General features: G+C 45.5%; 1 pseudogene across 1 annotated transcript; it reads right to left on the reverse strand.

Moving 5' to 3' along the window:
- Positions 1 to 15,536: 15,536 nt before the first annotated feature.
- LOC308432341 (cysteine-rich protein 2-like) lies at positions 15,537 to 18,558 on the reverse strand (annotated as a pseudogene). The gene is made up of 2 exons: positions 18,523 to 18,558; positions 15,537 to 16,148 (listed from the first exon to the last, which is right to left on the reverse strand). The product of its transcript is annotated as a cysteine-rich protein 2-like (transcript).
- Between the last annotated feature and the right edge of the window lie 2,387 nt (positions 18,559 to 20,945).

The raw sequence follows: 20,945 nt of genomic DNA on the forward strand, positions 1-20,945 counted from the left end.
TATAATGGGGCCTTCCAGGGGGTAGGAGAGAAACTTCCCACAGAAGAGTGATCATTCCTTTCATTCTAAGGGCCACAGCCTAAGCAGCAGTGGAAAAAGACCCAGGTATTGAGGAGCAACCTAGCAGACACCAGGATGACAAGGACACACTGCTTGTCACTGTTCTGTTGCTATGAAGAGACACATGGCCACGGCAACTCTTATAAAGGAAAATATTTCACTAAAACTAGCTTACAAGTTGAGATGTTTAGTACACTGTCATCCTGGTGGGAAACATGGTGGCATGCATGCAGCTATGTTTCTGGAGAGGAAGCTAAGACATCCAGATCTACAGGCAGCAGCAGGAGGAGAGAGTGACTTGGGCCTGGCTTGAGCATTTGAAACTCCAAAGCCCACCCCCAGTGATGTACTTCCTCCAACAAGGCCACACCTTCTAGTAAATAGTGCTACTCCCTACTCCCTAAGCATTTACATATATGAGCCTGTGGGAGCCCTTACTCTTCATACTGCTACACAGTGCATGAATGTACCACCATGGGGAAGTAGAAATGCATCTAGTGAGTTCAAGAGCTCTTCTGAGTCTTTATCTGTTTCATCAAGGTGGTCAGCTGTTCCTTCCCCTTCCAGATGGCCACAGGTAGCATGTATACATGTTTGGAGTCAGTTTTAGTTACAGTTTTATTGTTGTGAAGAGATACCATGACCAGGGAAACTTAAAGAGAGAAAGTACTTAATTGGGGGCTTTCCTACTGTTTCAGAGGGTTAGTCCATGACACATATGGGAGGAAGCACGGTGGCAGGCAAGCAGGCATGGCACTAGAGCAGGATCTGAGAACTTACATCTGACCCATAAGCCCAAATCGGAGAGAGACTGGACTTGGCATGGGCTTTTGAAACCTCAAAACCAGCCAGGTAGTGCTGGTGCACACCTTTGATTCAGCAACTCATGGGGCATGGGCAGGTGGATCTCTTGAGTTCAAGGCCAGGTCAGTCTACAGAGTGCTACACAGAGAAACCCTGTCTTAAATAAATAAATAAATAAATAAATAAATAAATAAATAAAATAAATAAATAAATAAATAAAACAAATAAATAAATAAATAAAAGTGAAATAAAAATAAAACCTCAATTTGAACTCTCAATTGCATGCTTGCTCCAAGAAGGCCACACCCTCCTGTTCCTAAACAGTCCACAAACTAGAAACCAAACATTAAAATATATGTGCCTACAAGGGCCATTCTCATCCAAACCACCAGAGTCTATATAAATACTTACCTGTTTCTTTTCCTAAGTGTTGAAGCCTTTGTTAGAGCAATAAGCTCTGCCAGTTGAGCACATGTGCTAAATGGGAGGAGGCTAGACCCAACAGTCACAAATTTCAGTGGTCACTGCATATTGTCTATCCCTCTTGAGTTCTATTGTACAAATGAACTACCATCTGGATTTTCCAAGGACTGGTCTTTAAGATGAAGTCTGGCTCCTTGCAAGGCCTCTTGACATGAATCATGGCATTCCCTGTCTAGAAGGGAATAGCAGGATTGAGAGAGGGGAGGACCTTGAGGGTCACTTCAGGCCCTTCTATTAGGAGAATCTGCTAGTTTATCATCCTTCCATGTGACATTCATAAGTGTTCTTGGGGTACATGCAGTCAGGTCTTTCCTGAGTCCATCTGGGTGCTTCAAGAGCAGATTCAACTGCTACAGTTGCTCTCAGGCGCCCCTCCCACCAGCTGGGGATATTAGTCCTATTGTTTATGTTAGAATGACCAGAGAAATCCCCTTCTTTTGAATTACATAAAGGAAACATTTGGGTAGCCCCAAGGTGGAATCCTAAGAGTGTCCCTTTGAGTCACTGGAAAAAGTGACATCTCTCAAGTTCCCATACCATGGGGCCTGGGGAAATGAAAGTTGTGAGGCTCCTTAAGGAATTGTTAAATGGAAATTGCTTGATTGATGTCTCATCAGTTAGGAACACTGGCTGCTCTTGCTGAGGGACATGAGTTTGATTCCTAATACCCACATGGCAGCTCACAACCATCTGTGACTCCAGTTCCAGGGACCTGACACCTTCTGACCTTTGTAGGCACTGAATGCACATGATATATAGATATACATCTGAGAGACCAATTTCTTTTTATACTCAGACTCCATCTTAGAGAACCTGACCTAAGTTAGAACTCAAGTAAACTAACAGGTCAGTACCTAGCTCCAGTTTCCAAGTCATTGCCACCTCCAGCAAAGCCTGAGCCGTGTATCCATGTTATCCCCCCCAAAAAATCTCCCCAATAGATCTGCACCCCCAGGTTACAAGTCTGCCCCTGCCTAACAACCATCAATCAGGAGGAAAGCAGAAGTTAAGTTTATAGTTTGGCTCCCAGCACCAGGCAATTATGCTAAAGGCTTTAGTAGCAACCCCTTGCCACCCCACTCTCCCAGTTAGATGCTTGCCAGGCTTTGCTTGCAATTTTCTACAAAACCTTGTCCCAGTGAGTTTTGGGACTTTTTCTCCACCAGAACCATTCTGTGGTCAGCAGTGAGTTAAGCCCCAAGCTCAAGCACATAAGTAGCAAGGAACTGCCTTGTCTGGCCTTGATGGAAGAGGATACACCTAACCCTGTAGAGACTTGATGCCCCAGGGAAGGGGTATGTGGGTGTGTTGAGTGTGTGGGGAGGTTAGGGGGTTGGTGGATGAGGAAGGTGGGGAAGCACCCTTACAGAAGCAAAGCCAAGGGAAGAGGGGTGAAGAATTCTTACAGTAGGGACTGGGAAGGGAAGCAACATTTGGAATGTAAATAAACAAAACAAAACAAAAACTTAAAAAAAAAATGAAGTCAGAAAAGAGTTCTACAGACCAGGAATCTAGCTTTCTGAGTCACTTAGAGGAAACCTCTCACTTGCTTTACAGTCTGAGGAAGGGGGTACATTAGAATAGGCTGGATTCATTCAGAACTACACTTTCCCCTAACATTCCCAACCGTGTAACTTGAGCATTGTTGTTTCTGAGACCTTATGCCCCACCCCCTTGAGCTAAGAAGTTGAGGAGATACTCAATTCCCTGGGAATTTTCCTCTTCAGATGCCCTACAAAGTAATGTCATCAATATACTGGAGAATGATCATTTGATGAGATCCTGGGCCAATGCCAATCCAAATAAACAGAGGCTGCCTCTGAATCCCTGGGGTAGGACAGTCTAAGGGGCTAATCCTGTCTTACAAGTTAGACTTTTCAAGGCAAATAAAGATTCAGGGAACATAGAGGAAAGTATCCTCAAGTACAAGACAGAATCGTTAAGTTGTTTACTTATTATTCTGGTATCTGAGTTAGGAGTGTGGGGAGAAAGGCAAAACGTGGCCTACTACACTAACCTCATCAATTAGGTCTCTATTGAACTCCCCAAAAAGGGGGAGTATTATGTGGTGGAACATTATTCCCTCAAGAATCTCTGACCAACCATGGGGGGGGGGTGATGAAACACCTTGACCAATAGCAACTTGAGGAAGGAAGAAAGGGTTTGTTTAGGTTATGCTTCCAAATCTCTGTTCATCACTGAAGGAAGTCAGCACAGGGCAGGAGTCTTTAGGCAGGAACTGATGCAGAGGCCATGGAGAAGTGCTGGCTATTGGCTTGCTTCTCATAGATTGTTCAACCTGCTTTCTAATAGAATCTAAAAGAACATGCCAGAATGGGCTGAGCCCTCCCACATCAACCGCTAATTAAGAAAATGCCTCACAGACTTTCCTACAGCCCAGGAGAAATTTATTAATTGAAGTTTCCATCTCTCAAATCACTATAGCCTATGTCAAGTCCACATAAAACTAGTTGGCACACAGGTCTCTTCCATGTATCCCTGGCTAGCCTGGATCTCTCTATAAAGACCATGATGGCCTTGAAATTACAGAGATCTGCTGCCTCTGCCTTTATCCTGGGAGCACAAAGATCTTTGTACCCACAGATCACCAGGGAAATCAGAAATGTAGTCACCACAGGGTTGTTCCTCAAAAGAGGAAATGAATACCTGTTTTCCACCCAGAAGGGTGGGAGTGGATGTTGTTAATGACCTGGTGACCTTTGCTATATGTAGCAACCAAATCCCCTAGAATGGTTATCCCAGATTCTCCTTCCCTAGACCTCTTCTTTAACTTTGATTCTCAGTCAAGAAAACCCATACTTGTACTTTATAGTCTGCTGACTTCTGAAGTAGAAACCAGAAACCTTTGGGTTTTTTTTGAAAGTCAGTTGTGTCAGATGGCGTTTTGTCTCAGATGGTGTTTTGCTGGGTCAAACACGTGAAGGAGTGTTTTTCTGAAGCAGACACAGTTGAAAGGATGTCTTACGAAAGCAAACACATGAAGAGCACATGATGGATTCTTCATTAAAGACACGTATAGGTTTGCCTTACACTATGTTGTTGAGCTCCATTAGCTGTGATTCCATAGGGAGAACCTGTAGTGGTGAATTGGTTAAGCAGATTTGGCTCCTGGTGGATTTTGAGTGATATACCTGCCCAAGAGCTCTCTGGATTTGTAAAAGAAATACACTCACACACACACACACACACACACACACACACACACACACACACACACACACACAAGTACACGTGCACACACACGTGTGTGCTACAGCTAATCTTGATATATCTTGGCTAGGCTAGCTCAATGGTTGGGCATTCTTAAACCTCCCTGCAGCTAGCACATACCCCCCCTCCAGTATTTCTTAGTTAATATCTTTTAAAATGCATATTTCACCTCTGATACCCCAGACACAATTGGAGAAGTGGCCTCTAGGGCCACTTTTCTGGATTCTTACATGGCAGTGGGCCTTTAAGTCTGTTCTCCTTGCTCCCCCATCATGGTAATTCTCCTCTCTCTCCCTCTATTTCTTACTTAAGCATTCTAAAAGTCCCCTTTGTCTCCCTTCCCAGCTACTGACTGTATGGCATACTGCAATTCTTTATTACCAGTCAAAGCCAGCTGTGGGCAGGGATCCTCAGGTCTGGAAGTACTGTTTTGAGAACTGAATTAAGACAAAGCATTAGAACTAATTCCCAATAAGAAATGCACCAAAACAATTCTTATGAGGTTTTTGTGGCTTCTTAGTGCTTCTGTGGTCTCAGTCCAATTGGCAAGAGTGGTGTCAGCTGATACAGACTCATGGAGTTTTTGCTAAGACAGACTCACATCCTGAGGCAAGACATGTTGAAGCAAGACCTGTGGAAGACATGTGATTTTTTTGAGGGAGTATAAATAGGACTCTACAGACAGTGAAGGGGGCTTGCTTGTATAGCTGCTAGCTTTGCAATGTTTCTTGGTCTTGAGTCTTCTTTGATCTTTACTTCCTTGAGAGAGGCACAACAGAGAACTTCTCCTGCCCAATCCCTCCTGCTGACTCATGCTGTTTCAGCTGTGGCCTGGCTGTCTCTACTAGATTGTGTCACCACTGCTAATTCAGGTTGCTATCCTGACAGTACTAAACTGGACTGCTGGTAAATTCATGAAGTATTTGTGAATGGATTGAGCTGCTGCTGCTGACTTCTGTGAGCTGAACTGCTGTTGATAGTCTGACAATGCAGATGGGATTTGCTCCAAAGAACAATTTCTGAGCAGGTGCACTTCCCACATATAACCTTTCTTATCCACTACCTCTGGTGGGTAGTGGACTAGAAGGGAGGTTAAAGCGTTTAAGAACAGTTATTAAAACTATGATTGAGAAAAAAAATTAAAGCTACAGACCTCTACACTCTGTCAGTCAGAGAACACACAGAATCTTAAACCCTTACACTATATACTCAGCCTTAAGGTTACATATGAGAGAGCCACTAAGAAATAGAAACCTTGGGGAAAAATTTCAGTCCCCTGAGAGGCAATCTGGGCTCCTCAGGCTGACAATGGGTCATTGATAGGTGACTGCTCTGACTTAGGGAGGATCAGTATGGAGCTAAGACAGTTCCTGGGACACCTGGCCAGAGGATATCACAAGGCCAGAGCTGAGCTGGTTCCCGAACTTCAAGGTCTCACTGAACAGAATGAAACTCACATAGCAGCCAATCAAAACTGTACTGTCACTGCTTTGCCCTTTTCCAATCATACTAGAAGTTATATAATTCTTCTGGAAAATTACCCTAGCCCTACATTAAAGGGGGCCTGTGAGTTTTTCTCTGGCGGTCACCATTTTGAGGGATGATTGACCCCTGCAAGTCAGTTATTTCTGCAGAATAAACATTCTTTGCCTTTGCAAACTATTTGAGTCTGGTGTCTTCTTCCTTCAGTGATTCTTAGACCCTAACCCATGTACTTTGAGTAGAGTTTTGTAGGCTTAGATTTTTAAATAATGGACAGGAGTCAGCAGGAGTGACCAGGGCCAGCACAGATGCCAGAAGTTCTCTACCAAACCTCTCTTGACAAAGTGAAGATCAGCGAAGACGAGAGACCAAACAGTGCACTGCAAAGTTAGCTATTCTATGCAAGCACACCGTCAATGTCAGTTGAGCCCTGTTTATTCTCCCTCCAAACATCACATATCCTTCCACTGCTCCTGCCTCGGCATACAACACCTTAGTCTGTTGTAGGAAGCCGTTGGCGCCAATAGATGGCACCAGCTTCCCGCCCATTGTTCAGCCTACAAAAACCTTTCCCCTCGTGTTGCTTGGCAACCACATAAGTCACAGCCCAATCTCGGGGCACGTGATTGAGCTACAGGAGGATGCACCAATCAGGTAGCAACACAAGTCTCTTAGGCATATATAGCAGTGCATTTCTCCCCCACGTGGAGAGGGAGATAGTGGAGAGATTGCGGGAGACCCCACGTGGAGAGAGACTGGGCAGAGAGATCGCACGTGGGAGACTGCACGTGAGAGGTCGCCTAGACAGTACACCCCGGTAGGGAGTCCCCGGCTCAGAGAGAAGTTTCCTGCTCAAGAAGTCCCCTGCTCAGAGTGCTGTACAATAAAGGTTGTCCGCAGAAGAATCTGTTTTTGTTGCACGCCTGTTTCGGCCGGCGGACGTGGGCGCGCGACAGTCTGTCTTATCAAAACTCTGTGAGTCGGCCCAAGTCCTCGGGAGCATCAAGAAGCTGCCGGAACACCGCCAGGAGTTGTTTAGTGCGTTACTTTCTATGAAGTCATGACAAACGACAGCAGGGCATACCAGCCCCATCCAGTGTCATCCACTGTCAGTTGGGTTCATTACATTATGTGTCCTTTCATGGTTTGATTTAGCAAAACATATTTTCACCTCTGACTGCTTCAGGAAAATACTCCTCCTTGTGTCTGCCCCAGTAAAATACCAACACAACTGATTTTTCCAAAGAAACCAGAGGTTCCTACTTCAAAGTATAATATAGAATCTTGGGGCTTCTGAAATAAGGAGGGAATCATAGGTAAAGAAAAAAAAGAGATGGGTGTAGTGGGAAAGAATGCCTAAACTTTAAGGAAAAGAAACTTATCCTGCTGACAACATCCAGCAAAACATGCGTTGGTATTGAGGCTAGTCCCAGAGAGAGAAAAATTATGCATATAAGTAAGACACATTTTAAACTGTTCTTCATCTCTTTTTGCAAAATAAATCTAGTTGCAAGCCAGTATAATTGAGCTCCCACTGGGAGATCATTCCCACCTGCTTTAGGGAATATTGAGACCCAGCTTGTTGGCAGAAAAACATCACTTAAAGTTTTCAGGGCAGCCAGGCAATGGTGGTTCATACATTTAATCTCCAGACTCTGTAGGCAAAGGCAAGCAGATCTTTGCGTTTTAGGTCAGCCTGATCTACACAGTGAGTTCTAGGACAGCTATAGCTACACAGTGAAACCCTGTCTCATTTTTAAAAAAAAGGTTTTAGGGGTCTAGTTCTTCCTAGAAGGTAGCTGAATGATTGTAATGTGGGGATTGGTTGGGATCTGCAGAGAAATGGAGAAGGAAAGATGTTAGGTAGGGGTTGCTGTCACGCGCCGACGCTTCCCGCCGCTAGGAACAGGCGTGCAACAAACAGATTCTTCTGCGGATAACCTTTATTGAACAGCACTTTGAGCAGGGGGCTTCTTGAGCAGGAAACTTCTCTCTGGGCCGGGGACTCCCTACTGAGTTCTACTGTCTAGGCGACCTCTCACGCGCAGTCCCCCACGAGCGATCTCTCTGTCCAGTCTCTGTCCACGCGGGATCTCCCACAACCTCTCCTATCGGGCTTCTCTTCATGTGGTATCTCTCCGCCATCCTTCCACGTGGGGTCTCCCGCAATCTCTCCACTGTCTTCCTCTTCTCCCCACGTGGGGGAGAAATGCACTGCTATATATATCTAGGAGACTTGTGTTGCTACCTGATTGGTGCATCCTCCTGTAGCTCAATCACGTGCCCCAAGAGTGGGCTGTGACTTATGTGGTGCATGCGCAATAAGTCTCTTGGCTGGGCAACAGCTCTGTTTGCTGAGTTCTCGGTGGGAAGCTGGCGCCATGTTTAGGTGCAGCACAAACGGCTCCCTACAGGTTGCCCTTCCCTCACCTGCACTCCTGTGGTGGTTTCACTGAGAATGACCCCCATAGGCTCATATATGCAAATGCTTGGTTCCCAGTTAGTGGGCAATTCTGAAAAGATTTAGAGGTGTGGCTTTATTGGAGGAGGTGTGTCACTTGGGGTGGGCTTTAAGGATTCAAAAGCTTAAGCACTTTCCAAAGCTTAGTGCGCGCTCTCTCTCTCCCTCTCTCTCTCTCTCTCTCTCTCTCTCTCTCTCTCTCTCTCTCTCTCCCTCCCTCCCTCCCTCCCTCCCTCTCTCTCCTCTCGCTCTCTCTCACGTGCTCTCGCACTCTTGATCTCTCACTCTCTTACTCTCTCTCTCTCTCTTTGCTACCGCCGCCTGCAGATCAGAATGTAAGTTCTTGGCTAATGCTCCAGAGTCATACCTGCCTACTTCCTCCTTAATCATGAGCTAACCCTCTGAAACTGCAAGCAAGCCTTCAATTAAATCTACATACACACACACTCTCTCTCTTTCTCTCACAGACACATACAGACACACAGAGACACAAAGAAACACACACTCTCACAGACACATACAGACACACACACACGCACACAAAGACACACAGACACACAAACATATGCACAGACACACACTCATGCATGCACGCACACACACACATGCACATGAACACGCAGACACACAGAGGCTCACACACACACACAGACACACAGATACGCATGCATGCACACAAACATACACACAGACACATTTACACACACGCACACAGACACACACACACACACAAGTACACATGCACACATATGCGTATACACACACACAAACCCTTGGTTTTGGTGTTTTTTCATAGCTACAGAACAGTGACTAAGACAGTTTTCTAGCCTACAGAGAAGAACAGTTCCAGCCTATGACAGGAAATAGCTAGTGCAGTGCAGTCTGTCCCAGGGAGAGGCCAGGTCAAGTGGTGGGGGTTTGCTCTTACCCAAGGCTTGGTTACCAATGTTTCCTGATTTCTTCCTCTTTCCACCAGTGAGGCCCTTGCGTGTAAGGACTTAAGCCCTGCTCCTTGATAGTTTAGTGCCACTTGTAGTGATTTGAATGGGAATGGCCCCCATAGGTTCATATATTTGAATTCCTGTTTGGGAAGGATTGAGGGGTTTGGCCTTGTTGAAGGAGGTGTATCACTAGGGCTGGGCTCTGAGGTTTCAAAATCTGAGTTCCCAGTTAGCTCTCCCTTCCTCCCTTGTGCTTGTGGGTCACTGCTCATCACTGAGGGAAGTCAGGTGAAGAAGAAACTTGAAAACTTGAAAGCACCGGCTGATGCAGAGGCCATGGAGTGCTGCTTACTGACTTGCTCTCTCATAGCTTGCTCAGCCTGCTTTCTTATAGAACTTAGTGTGTAAAAGTAACTTTTATTTGATAGATGTAATTGTCATCTTGGAGGCTTACTTCTGAATGAGCTCACCCGTTCCAATTCTTTCTGAAGTCCAGTCAGCTGTTTAAACTCAGCTGTTCTGGTTCAAACACCTCTTCAAGCTGACTCAATTCTCTCAGCTTCTCACTGAATTGGTCTGATTGTCCTCAAACTAACCATAGTTCCTTCTTATCCTCTGGCTTCAGCTGCCTCTGTTGACCTGCACTGAACTGCATGTACTCACCAATGAACTGCTCTGCCTTTCAGATGACTCAACTAATCTTTCCTTCTCTGATCTTAAATAGCTTTTCTCCTGAGAGTTGGAAGTATCCTATCTCTGAATCATTCTGTCAAATCTTTCTCTGATTCTTCACCTTGTCTGCCTCTCAATTAAACATCATTGTTTGGAATTAAAGGTATGCACTGAAGGTTTCCAGCCAGAGGAACTAAAGGTATATACTAAGGATGTGTTTAAATTCCAGCCAGATCACACAGACTTATAAGGTCTTATGTAACCAGAAAGCCATGTTGCTGGATTAAAATTTCTCTACACTAGTGTAATTTGCAGCTCTTGCTCTATAGCTAGGAGTTGTTGGATCTGTTATTGAAGAAATCTAGACAAGAGTGCAATTTGTAGGATTAAGACTGTGGGAAAGGGGTTAAGAAAGGTCATGTTAATGATCCACTGGCCAGAGGCAATGAGCTGTTTCTTACATTTTTGATGATCTGTATGAAGTTGTTGGGTCTTATCTTTTACTATATCCAATTGGTTCACATAGGAGTAACACTCCTCTGTAAGAAAGAGACAAAAACCATCTTTTTCTGCTGGAGGAGAAGGAGGAGGGGAATGGTTGGGGAGCCTGGATTTGAGGGTGGGACTGGAACTAATGTAAAAAACAGTTTTTAGGGGCACTGAGACTTTTCCAAAACACCTATTTTTGAGAAAGTAGACAAAGACAAAATTTACTAGAGTGTGAGACCCTAAAGACACAGAAATGGCTGAAGACAGGCTCAGAGACTTTCCAGTCATCCCAAGGCTATGAGATCCTGCCTGTGCCTGACAAAAACAATGGCCCAGAGTAATTCTCAAAAAAAAAAAAAAAAAAAAAAAAAAAAAAAAAAACCAAAAAAAAAAACCAAAAAAAAAAAAAAAAACCAAAAACACAATATACTGACTGATAGCCACCTGGCCCTCTAGAAAGCCCTAGATAGGGTCCTGACAAATGTCTCATGCTCAAATCACCCAATTCTGAGAAACAAAACAAGGACAAAACCCTTCAAAGTTTTAAAATATATAAACAAGGTTCTGAAAATGTAAAAAAGTTTTAATGGACAGGTCAGGCTATGCTGACTAAACTGAGTTAAGACAAAACAAAATGACTGCTTTAGGAACAGCTCCCCTACACTTCCCTGTACTGAATTCCAAGAAAAATGCAAATTGTCAACAACCCTACTGCCAAAATTTCTCTCCCTTTCCTCTCTTTCTGAAAATTACACTGCTGACCAATGGTAAAATAGTAATTCACCCCCTCACAAAAGTATAAAAATTATATGTTTTTTGAGTTTGGGGTTGACTCTCCCTGCGAGGATGAGCAACCCCATGTATATGGAATTATAAACCTCTTGTTATTACAGTGGTCTATCATCTAATTGTGTTCTGTGGGTAATGCTCCTGAGCTAAGACTCCTGGGGGTTTTACAACAGGACCAAGTGGGGAAGGGACAAAGGAAATAGATGCTCTCACTTTGGCTAAGAGGTCCCTTCCCAGCAAGGGGACATGACAGATTGGTACCAATAAGAAGGAGTAGGTAAGGTAAACACCCCTAAAGATAGAGGTAAGTGGTGGGGTTCATTAAGGCTAGCAAGGCTGTTCCTTTATTCTGACAATAAGGGAACAGGAGAGATGGGTCCCCAAAACTCCAGTAGGGCTGAAGAGGTAACCCTAGTGTCCAAAAGGAAGGAGGTAGGTTGTCCTGACACTGTAATGACTATCTAAGCCTCCCTGTTGAAGATGGCAATGGTTGAGCCAAGAGAGCCCAGGCCCCCTCGGTTTTCCATGGCCAGACCTAGGATATTGGGTGATCTGACTTTGATGTCCTATGCTGTGAGGGTCACAGGTGCAATCAGTAGCCCAATGTCCTCTTTTTCTTTTCTCTTCTTTCTCCTTTCCCCATCCCCCCTCGGTTCACCTTTCCATGGCAAATCCAGTAACACCAACAATCTTGAGAACATCGGGACCCCAGGACTCATTTCTCTGTCTATTCCTGATCTTATTACATGACACTCTCGAGCCTGGTGTGGCAAAGGCTCTGTTAAGGTTGAACCAGGCTGAATCACAGGTGCCTTGAATGTGCAGAAAATCGCTGCTGATGACAAATTTGGGAACGCTCTTGGAGCAAGCTTGAGGATGTCACTGCATCAAAAAGTGCCCATAAACTTGGACCATTCACCAAAGCGCTTTTTGAGATACTTCTCCACAGTCAGTGAAGTTGGTATTTCAAAAGCAACTTGTGGTAAGGCAATTGTTCCATCCATGCACTATTCCAAGTATTGCTTAGTCAGCACACATGTTGTCATTTGGGAGGAGGCAGTTGCTTCTTAAATTGAATTCAAAAGAGAATCTAAGGTCAATTGGTTCTGTTTCTTTAGGTTCAACTTCATCCTCTAAAGAAGGTGGCTTAATGGGGTCTAGCTTTCTCCTTTTACTGGGTTCTGACATCTTGGGATGTTCCCAGAGTCCTTTTTCATGTCCTTCAACTTTGGACAAGGTTGTGGGGGGATTGCAAGCATTTGGGCTGACCTGGGCTTAGTGGCCCTCTTGACCACATTTGAGGCAGGGACCTGAAAGGTTCTCAGGCTTGGGGGAGCCAGGGAGCCTGGGCAATTCCTGTGACTGAGAGGCCTTAGCCAACCTTAGGTAGTTTTTGTTTGGGAGCTTTTGCATCTCTCCCATGCTACACTTTAAGTACTACCACTAATTCTTCTGCCTATAGACTTAGGAGCTCTTGCTCTAGACATTTAAGTTTGGCCCTAATATCAGGGAAACTCTGGAAAGATAAGTGCTTTTAGAACAAGCTTGGAAAGACATGACAGGAGGCAAATGTCTGGATCTCATCTGCATGTGCTCTAGCCTAATCCCCAACTTTGCCTGGGTTTCCTGGGGAGAAGGTTGTTGTTAAGAATCCTTGCCTTGGAAAGTAAGGTAATAATTGGAATTCTGTAATAAAGGTGGAAGGATCAGCGGTATAGAATCCCAATCGTTTTGTTTTCGGGTGTTCACAGAAGAAGAAGCTGTTTACTCTGACAGTGTCCCATAAAGAGAGAACCATGGCTGGTTTAGATTGCACAGGGGTTGGGGTGGGGAATTCAGTCCCATGTTAGAGTGGGAGCAAACAGCAGGAAGACTAGGGGATTCTCGTGGGCTCAAAATGGGTGCCCAAGAGGGTTGATTTGGTGGCCTATCAATGAGGGGAGAGAAATAGAAACTGAAGAGGCCAGAGAGGGAGAGAAGGGACTGGTTTGTTAGGGAGCTCAAAACTTAGTGCAGGAATCATCTGGTTTGTAATGTATAGCTAGAACGAGTCGAGTTGAGTTTTTTTTTTTTTTTCTCCCTTCCCTTGGTTGGCATAAAAGTGATATGGTCACTTTTAATCAAGAAGGGAGTAAAGTGACATAGCAAAAAAAAAAAAAAAATTATTCTTTCCAACCCTAGGAAAGAAACTGTCAGCCATGTGGGTGCTGAGGCCAAATTCAATAGCAAAGGTGAGCAAGTTTAGGGTTCTTCAGGTTGGGTGTCAGGTGTAGGTTTTCTAAGAGGCATCTGAGGGGGAATGGGAGGGTATGAGAAGACAGCATACCCATGGATGAGAGAAGGGGCAGGGAGGGAAAATGTCACTGCAACCTGTAATTGAGAGCATCCCTGGGATTCGAGGAGGACAGGAGGAAGACACAAGCCATTCAGTGAGTCATCACTACATTTAGTGGAGGTCAGGAGCTTAGCCTGACTAAGGGGAGAGACTCAGCACCTGGTACCAGGTTTCATGTGCAGGCCAGAAAGTGAGGAAGCCAGAAGGAAAGAACAAAACCCAAGCTCAGAAGGGAATCTCATCTACAGGAAAGGCTTGGATGTAAAAGTAACTCAGGCTTTCTGAGATCCCATTTTGTTTCTGTCTGCTAACCTAGGCCTGGTTCTGGAAACTTCTAGCCTCTGTACAATCTAATCTAGGCCTAGAATATTTATAGCCTCTGAGACTTGCTGCTGAATAAACTGACTCTTTCCTAGTTCTCTCTGATCTCTGGCTGACTGGTTAGCTCAGCTGTTCTGGCTCAAGCATCTTTCCAAGCTGACTGATTGAACTGGCTTCTTCTTGCCTTTCCTGAATTGCTCTACTTGACTTCAGACTAACTCTGGCAGTCTGTTCTAATCTGGTTCTTTCTCATTCTCCTGCTCATTATGTCTTCATCTACATCTAGTTTGTTTTCTACATCAGGTTTGATCGAATGTTCATATTATGTTAATTTGGGTCCCCCAAATTACACGAAAATATACACGTCTGCACATAAGACACTGAAGGACCCTGACTTCAACTGGCAAATATGTTGACAGCCAATGGTTAGACAGGGTAGACGAAGGTGGGACTTTTAGGACTCCTGGGCTAAGGACAGAGAGGAAGGAGGAAAAGGGAGATCCACCATTCCAGGAGAGGTAGAGGAGAGGAGATGCCAAGCTGATCATTGGCAGGACAGAGAGCACAACCACCACGTAGGAGCCAGTAGAGAGCCGCCCCAAGAGGGAAGCTCGACTGCATCCAGGACAACAAAGACAAAAGATTTTAGTAAATAATAACTTGGGAATATCAGAGAGAGGTAGATTAGCCATGTGGAGGTTAGGAAGTGGCCCAGTTTGTGTGTGTGTGTGTGTGTGTGTGTGTGTGTTTCATTCGAGAACCCACACTGAGGTGGGTAGCAAGGAATGCTGCTGTCGCTGGGATCAATTTGAGTATTTAATTGGGCACTGTTACAGTTCTCTCTCTGTAAAACTCTCTCAGTAAAGCTTCCTCTTCTCTTTCTCTATGTAGTTACTCTTCTGGTGAGAGTTAGGCATATCCTATTCTGTAAAATCTTTCTCTGATTCATCACTTTGTCTGCCACTCAATTAAACATCACTTTCAAACATAGATGCTTTTTTTTTTTTTTTCAATCCTCAAACCAAACTATTGACAGCAAAAGTCTCCATAGCTGTGAACCAGGTAGGTAGGGAGTAGTGTGGGAGTGTTGTCACCCTGGGAATGTGGTGAGCTCATGGCCATCACCAGCAAGCAGAGCATAAATAATACTGGTGGGGAAGGGATATCATAGGACAGTTACCTTGGAGATCTATCAGGAACATGGGGATACAGGGACAAAGAGGATGCTGGACATAGGAACACAGGACCCATGGGGCTATATGGAGGCCCACAGACAGAAATTAAACCATGGGCAACATAGGACATGCCAAGGTGACAAAGGCGGGGCTGAAATTCTGGGCCTACCCAGGCTTTCTCCTCTACTACTTAGGTCCTGGAATTGCAGGCTAGACACACTGAGGCAGGGCTAGGCAACAGGTCACTTTCTCTCAGGGTCAAGTAGGGGACCCCGAGGACAGCATCTGCAGGTCTAAGGCTGAACTGTGCCTTCTGAGCTGCCCACGGTGCCAGTGTTTACTCCTTTGGGTCCAAAGAGTATTCCATAGCAAGGCTTGTGGCAGCCTGCCAGCCTGAGGTCAGTGTCTTGGAGTGGAGCTCACAGCTCAGGGAGGGCCGGTGCCAGTCCTTGCACAGAGAGGTTACCTTCTCAGCGAAGTACATTCTCGTTACATCGAGGACACATGTTGGGCTTCCCAGTGAACGTGGTGACACTAGAGGCTTTACTGGGAACCTTGGGGGAGGGGCCGCTGATCTTCTGCTCTTCAGTTCACACCACAGGGACCTCGATGGAGTGAGTCTCCGTCGAAGGCTTCTCATAGATGTAGCAACCAGTGTCCCTGATATTTACACCTTTGTGTCCAAACAGTGTAGCATAACAGGGCTTGTGGCACAAGTGCTTCCCATCATGCTCAGCATGGCCGCCAGGGGTCAGTGTCCTGTTGCAGTGCTCACAGTTGAGGCAGAACTTCACCAGTCCTTGCCCAGGGAGCTCACCTTCTCGGAAGTACACGGTCTTGTCACACTTGGGACACTTGGAGGCCAGGTTGGTCCGTACCTTCCACCCGCGCTCGGGTGCTTCCTTCTACAAACTAACTTTACCTTCATTATTTGGGATTAAAGGTATTCTAACCAGAGGGAGTAAAAGTGTGTGCAAAGACTGAGGCACACCACGGCTAGAAACAGGTTTTTCATTAAGCAACACAATCTTGAGGGTTCACAGTGTGATCAAATGTCCTGCCACAGTTGGGAATAAGGTTTCAAAGGCTACATGGGCCTAGAGGAGCTGTGGGATTTATGGGCCGCTCCGAAGTCAGGGTGGGAGAAGAGAGCAGGAAGGGGTGCAGCAGGCCAGTGGGGCCTAAGAAAGCTGCAGGATTGCAGCCCTAAGGGTGGTGGAGTGGTGGGAGGTGAAGAGGGCCAGCCACAGCCTTATAGACCGTGGCTGGGGGGGGTCACCTCTGCCTCCAAGAGTACTGGAGGGGTCCTGGACACTCAACAGTTACTTCCTCAGACTCAGAGAAGCATTTATACCAACCAGAGGGGAAGCCTACCTGATTGTCACTGGTGGATGGACTGAGTGATATGTGAGTCATAAGGTGAATTTATTATGGGTGGACTGGGATGAGGAAATAGAATCAAGTGCAGTTCAGAGCCTAATGGGTAGCGAAGGCACCAGAAGATCCTATCCAAGTCCTGGCACTAATGAGAGCATCACAGCTCAGAGGGGAAAGGTATCCTGGCAGTCAGGAGCCAAGGAACACCAAAATCACACTAAATCTCACAAGAGATTTATTGGGAGGGAAAACCACATGAGGGTGGCTACCTCTGCCCAGGGGAGAAGCATCAGAGAACTGAGCAGGAGGCAGGCTTTATATAGGTTTTCTGGGGGGTGGGGGAGGGGGAATGGATCTTTCCAGAGTGGCCTAGGATTGGAGAGACTTGGGCACCCGAGTAGTCTGGGGGCGGGGCTTACCCCTTGATGGCCTTGAGGAATTTATGCCTAGGACCACCAACCAGCACAGGGGTGGTACCTCCCGGGATGGCCTGGGCCCTCCCAAATCAATCACTTATTAAGAAAATGCCCTACAGTCTTGCCCACAGACCAGTCTTATAGAGGCAGGTTCCCTCTCTGATGACTGTAGCTTGAGTCAAATTAACATTAAACTAGCCAGGACACTGAGTAAGCTGTGGGAGAAAGCTAACAAGACATGCTCCTCCATAATCTTTACTTCAGTTCCTGCCTTTAGTTTCCTACTTGAGTTCCTATCCTGACTTCCTCCAGAGATGGAGTGTAATGTGGAAGTGTGAACCAAACAAGTTATTTCCTCTCCAGGTTGCTTTTGGTTATCACAGCAACTGAAAGCAAAGCAGGACAGATCGAAAAAGTAGAACAGAGCATTTTACCACAATCTAAAAAGACTTTACAAAGCTGGAGAGATGGCTCAGAGCTTAAGAGCACAGACTGCTCCTCTAGAGGACTCAGGTTTGATTCCCAGCACCCACATGGCAGCTAGCAACCACCTATAACTCTAGTTCCAGAGAATCTAATGCTATTTTCTGGCCTCCACAGGCACCAGACATGCACACGACATAGGAATACTTTCAGGCAAAACATCCATAAGGAAAAAAACAAAAAACGAAACCAACCAACCAAACAAACAAACAAAAAAGACACCATGGGCCAAGTATATAGTGTGAGCTGAATGTGTCTTGCAGTTCTCAAACTCTCTCTCTTTGGTTTCTCAAGACAGGGTTTCTCTGTGTAGCCCTGCCTGTCTTGGATTTCACTCTGGCCAGGCTGGTTCTTTGCCTCCCGAGAGCTGGGATTAAAGTCGTGACCATCACACCTGGCTGCAGTTCTCAAACTCTTAGGTCTCTTAACCTGATCTATGATTTTTCTCTTCTGGCCTCACCAAAACCAGCAAGGTGGCTCAGTGGGTAACGTGTTTGCTGCGAAGCTGGGTGACCTGTGTAAGTTCAATACCTAGGTCCTGTGTCACAGAAGGAATAAAGCAGCTCCATTGGGTTGTCTGCTTTCATGTGCCTCCTGTGGTATGTCTCAGAGCATTCGGGCATGCGTGCGCATGCACACACGTGGACACACACACACAATTTCAAGATAAAACCAAGAAGCCCCCATGGTGATGTCCTGTGGGCATCACAGGCTGTTGATAGCCACTGCAGACTCAAGCTAATGGTCTTGGGTACTTGTAGTGCAATGATACTTTCTCCTTATAGGTGCTCCTGAGGACTGAGGGTTATGCTGTAGGAATGAATCCAGACATTCCTTTTCCTGATTACTTCAACCCTGTCAGGACTACCCTGCACTTCTGACCCGTTCTGCAGTTTGAGGGCCCACTTTATAACTGTTTGTCCCTCCAAACAGCACTCTAACTTCTGCTGCCTGCTGAGGACATTGCCCACACAGCAGACAGCATGGCCCACCTCTCTGATACCTTCAAGAAGTCCTCAGTCATCTCCATAACAGGCATGCCGCTCCAAGGCAGGTCCTGAGTCTCAGGAGCTGGTGCCTGCTGTTCTTGGGCGTTGAGACTTTGGTTGTGAGTACTTACCCACTCTTCCATGATTCTTAGGGTCTAACTTTGTCCCAAGAGGGCAAAGGACTTGCCAAAGGCTATACATGTATGCCCTCCAAGTTGTTGTTCTTCGGGGAATGAAGTTCCAGCATTTCTATCCCTTGCTTCATGCTCTGAGCAGAAGAAGGATACGCAAGCTGGAGGGGAGAGAGCAAACCCTGTAACTTCTAGGCACAAACACCTGGTGGCCTCCACTCTTCAAACCAGCACTCTGGAGGCAAAGGGAAGCTGATCACTGAGGTGTTCCAAGCCAGCTTGATCCTCATGGAGTTTTAGGATATCCAGGGCTACAAAACGAGACCATGTCTCATAAACATGACAAGAACAAAACCAAACAAGATAAGAAAAAAAGCATAAATTTGAGTCATTCACACATACATCGTGATCTTTATAACAGTGAAGTCTGACGAAATAAGCATGATGCTTTTATACTTTTGCATAACATATTTCTGAAAGACCATAGCCTGAGCCTGTGGCTCTCAGCAGCCTGAGATTCCTTGATGCAGAGACCAATTACAGGGGTAAAGAGACTATGGGAGAGTGGTAAGAAGGTCATAGGAGATAAGGATTACTTTAAAATTGTGTTTATTCAAGGCCGTTATAGCCCCCAGTTCTCAGGCTCTGGTGATTAAGGATGTTCTCTGGCCTGGGCACATACTCCCAGGAGAACATTTGTCTTTTCAAATGTAGGAAAGGTCAGATCAAACGATCTTTTCTGGCAGTTTGGACTTCCTATGATCTATACGGTATCTCAGCACATTTTGAAATGGCCTATTTTTAATATTTTCAGGTCTGTTGGAAGTCTCAGAGTTTAGTTCTCCCCTTAGCACCTGCCCTCCAGACCTTCCCAGCTATAAGCAAAATCTCCATGTTCCCCAAGATGAAACGTTCTTCCCATACCAGGAGCCCCATTGATTGTTCCTCAGTCTACCTGTGCTAAGTCATGCATCAGGGACCAAACATTGCTTAAGTCTATTTTTGCCTTAATGCAGAGCAGTTTTTCCTTAGGTTCTGAATCAAGGTGGACTGCCGAGAGAACACAGGTACAGCATCTATCACAACCCAGACATTCTGTGCAGTCTGCTTCCCCCAGGGCTAGAGTGAAGGAAGGAATCCCTTAAGGATGAGTTGTCATCCCCTATTTGCTGCTTGAATGTTAGGCAGAATCTGGGAGGCCAGCAGGGGGCCCAGATAGCCATATCCTCCTAATGGCCCACCTGCTCTGGGGAATGCCAGTCAGGATCCCACATACCACATTCAGACTGGCAGTCCAGTCTGCCCTGCTTAGTCTAAGGCCAAACCCTTTGCTTCTCTTCCCCACTGGATCTAAGTGCTGGGTTTGGTGGTACTACAGAAGGAAGGGCATATCATAGCTGGCCTCCCTGTGTCAGAGTCTGCTACAGAACTTTGCAGACCAGATCAAACAGGCCTGGGTTCTCTGTAAAATGGAGTAATCTGAGAATTAAAGGAATGGATATGAAACTCTGGGCAGTTACAGCAATTGCTGACTAAACACTTGGGTATTTGTCTTCCTTTAAAGAGCTATATATATAACCAGTAAAATGGCCTTCATCTGTGATTCTGAGTCTAAAATAGAAAAAGTCACCGGAAGGAAGGGGCAGGAAAAGGAACACTCTATAAACAAAACCTCTTGGCTAATGCTCTATGATTTCCATATAGGCTAAAGGGTAGAGTGTGCTGCAGAAGTCTTACAAGTCACACTCTACCCCTGGAACCCACAAAGATGGAGACTTCAGTTTTCCTCTGACCTCCCTCTACATGTGCTGTGTGGCACATGATTTTACACACACACACACACACACACACACACACACACGGGAGGATGCTCCAGAGTTCTATAGACAGGATCAAACATTGTCAAGAAGGCAGAAAAATCAGGTCACAGTTCTGAAATAAGTGAAAACTTGATGAGCAATTAGCACTATGTAGTAAAATTGAAGGCTAAACAAATAAATAAAAATGTAACACCTGAGGTAAACACGTTTACAAAATGTACAAGTAAGGTAATTATGCTCTTAGATATAAAAATTTAGGGTTTTTGTAGGTTAATTTTGAACACCCTATTCCCTGGCTTCCACCCTCCCTTGTGCTGAGGTAACAAGTAGGTACTAGCAGGGTAGGATAACATGTTATTTACATGAAAGTGCTACTTGAATGAAAAGTTACCCATTCATTGCATCCATGTTAAAATATGAAAAGCTCTGCTAAGGAATTTAACCATAAACAGGATGGGAGATTCATTACACGACATAAATATCAGT

This window comes from Micromys minutus (genome assembly GCF_963924665.1).
Source record: "Micromys minutus genome assembly, chromosome: 18".
Taxonomy (NCBI): domain Eukaryota; kingdom Metazoa; phylum Chordata; class Mammalia; order Rodentia; family Muridae; genus Micromys; species Micromys minutus.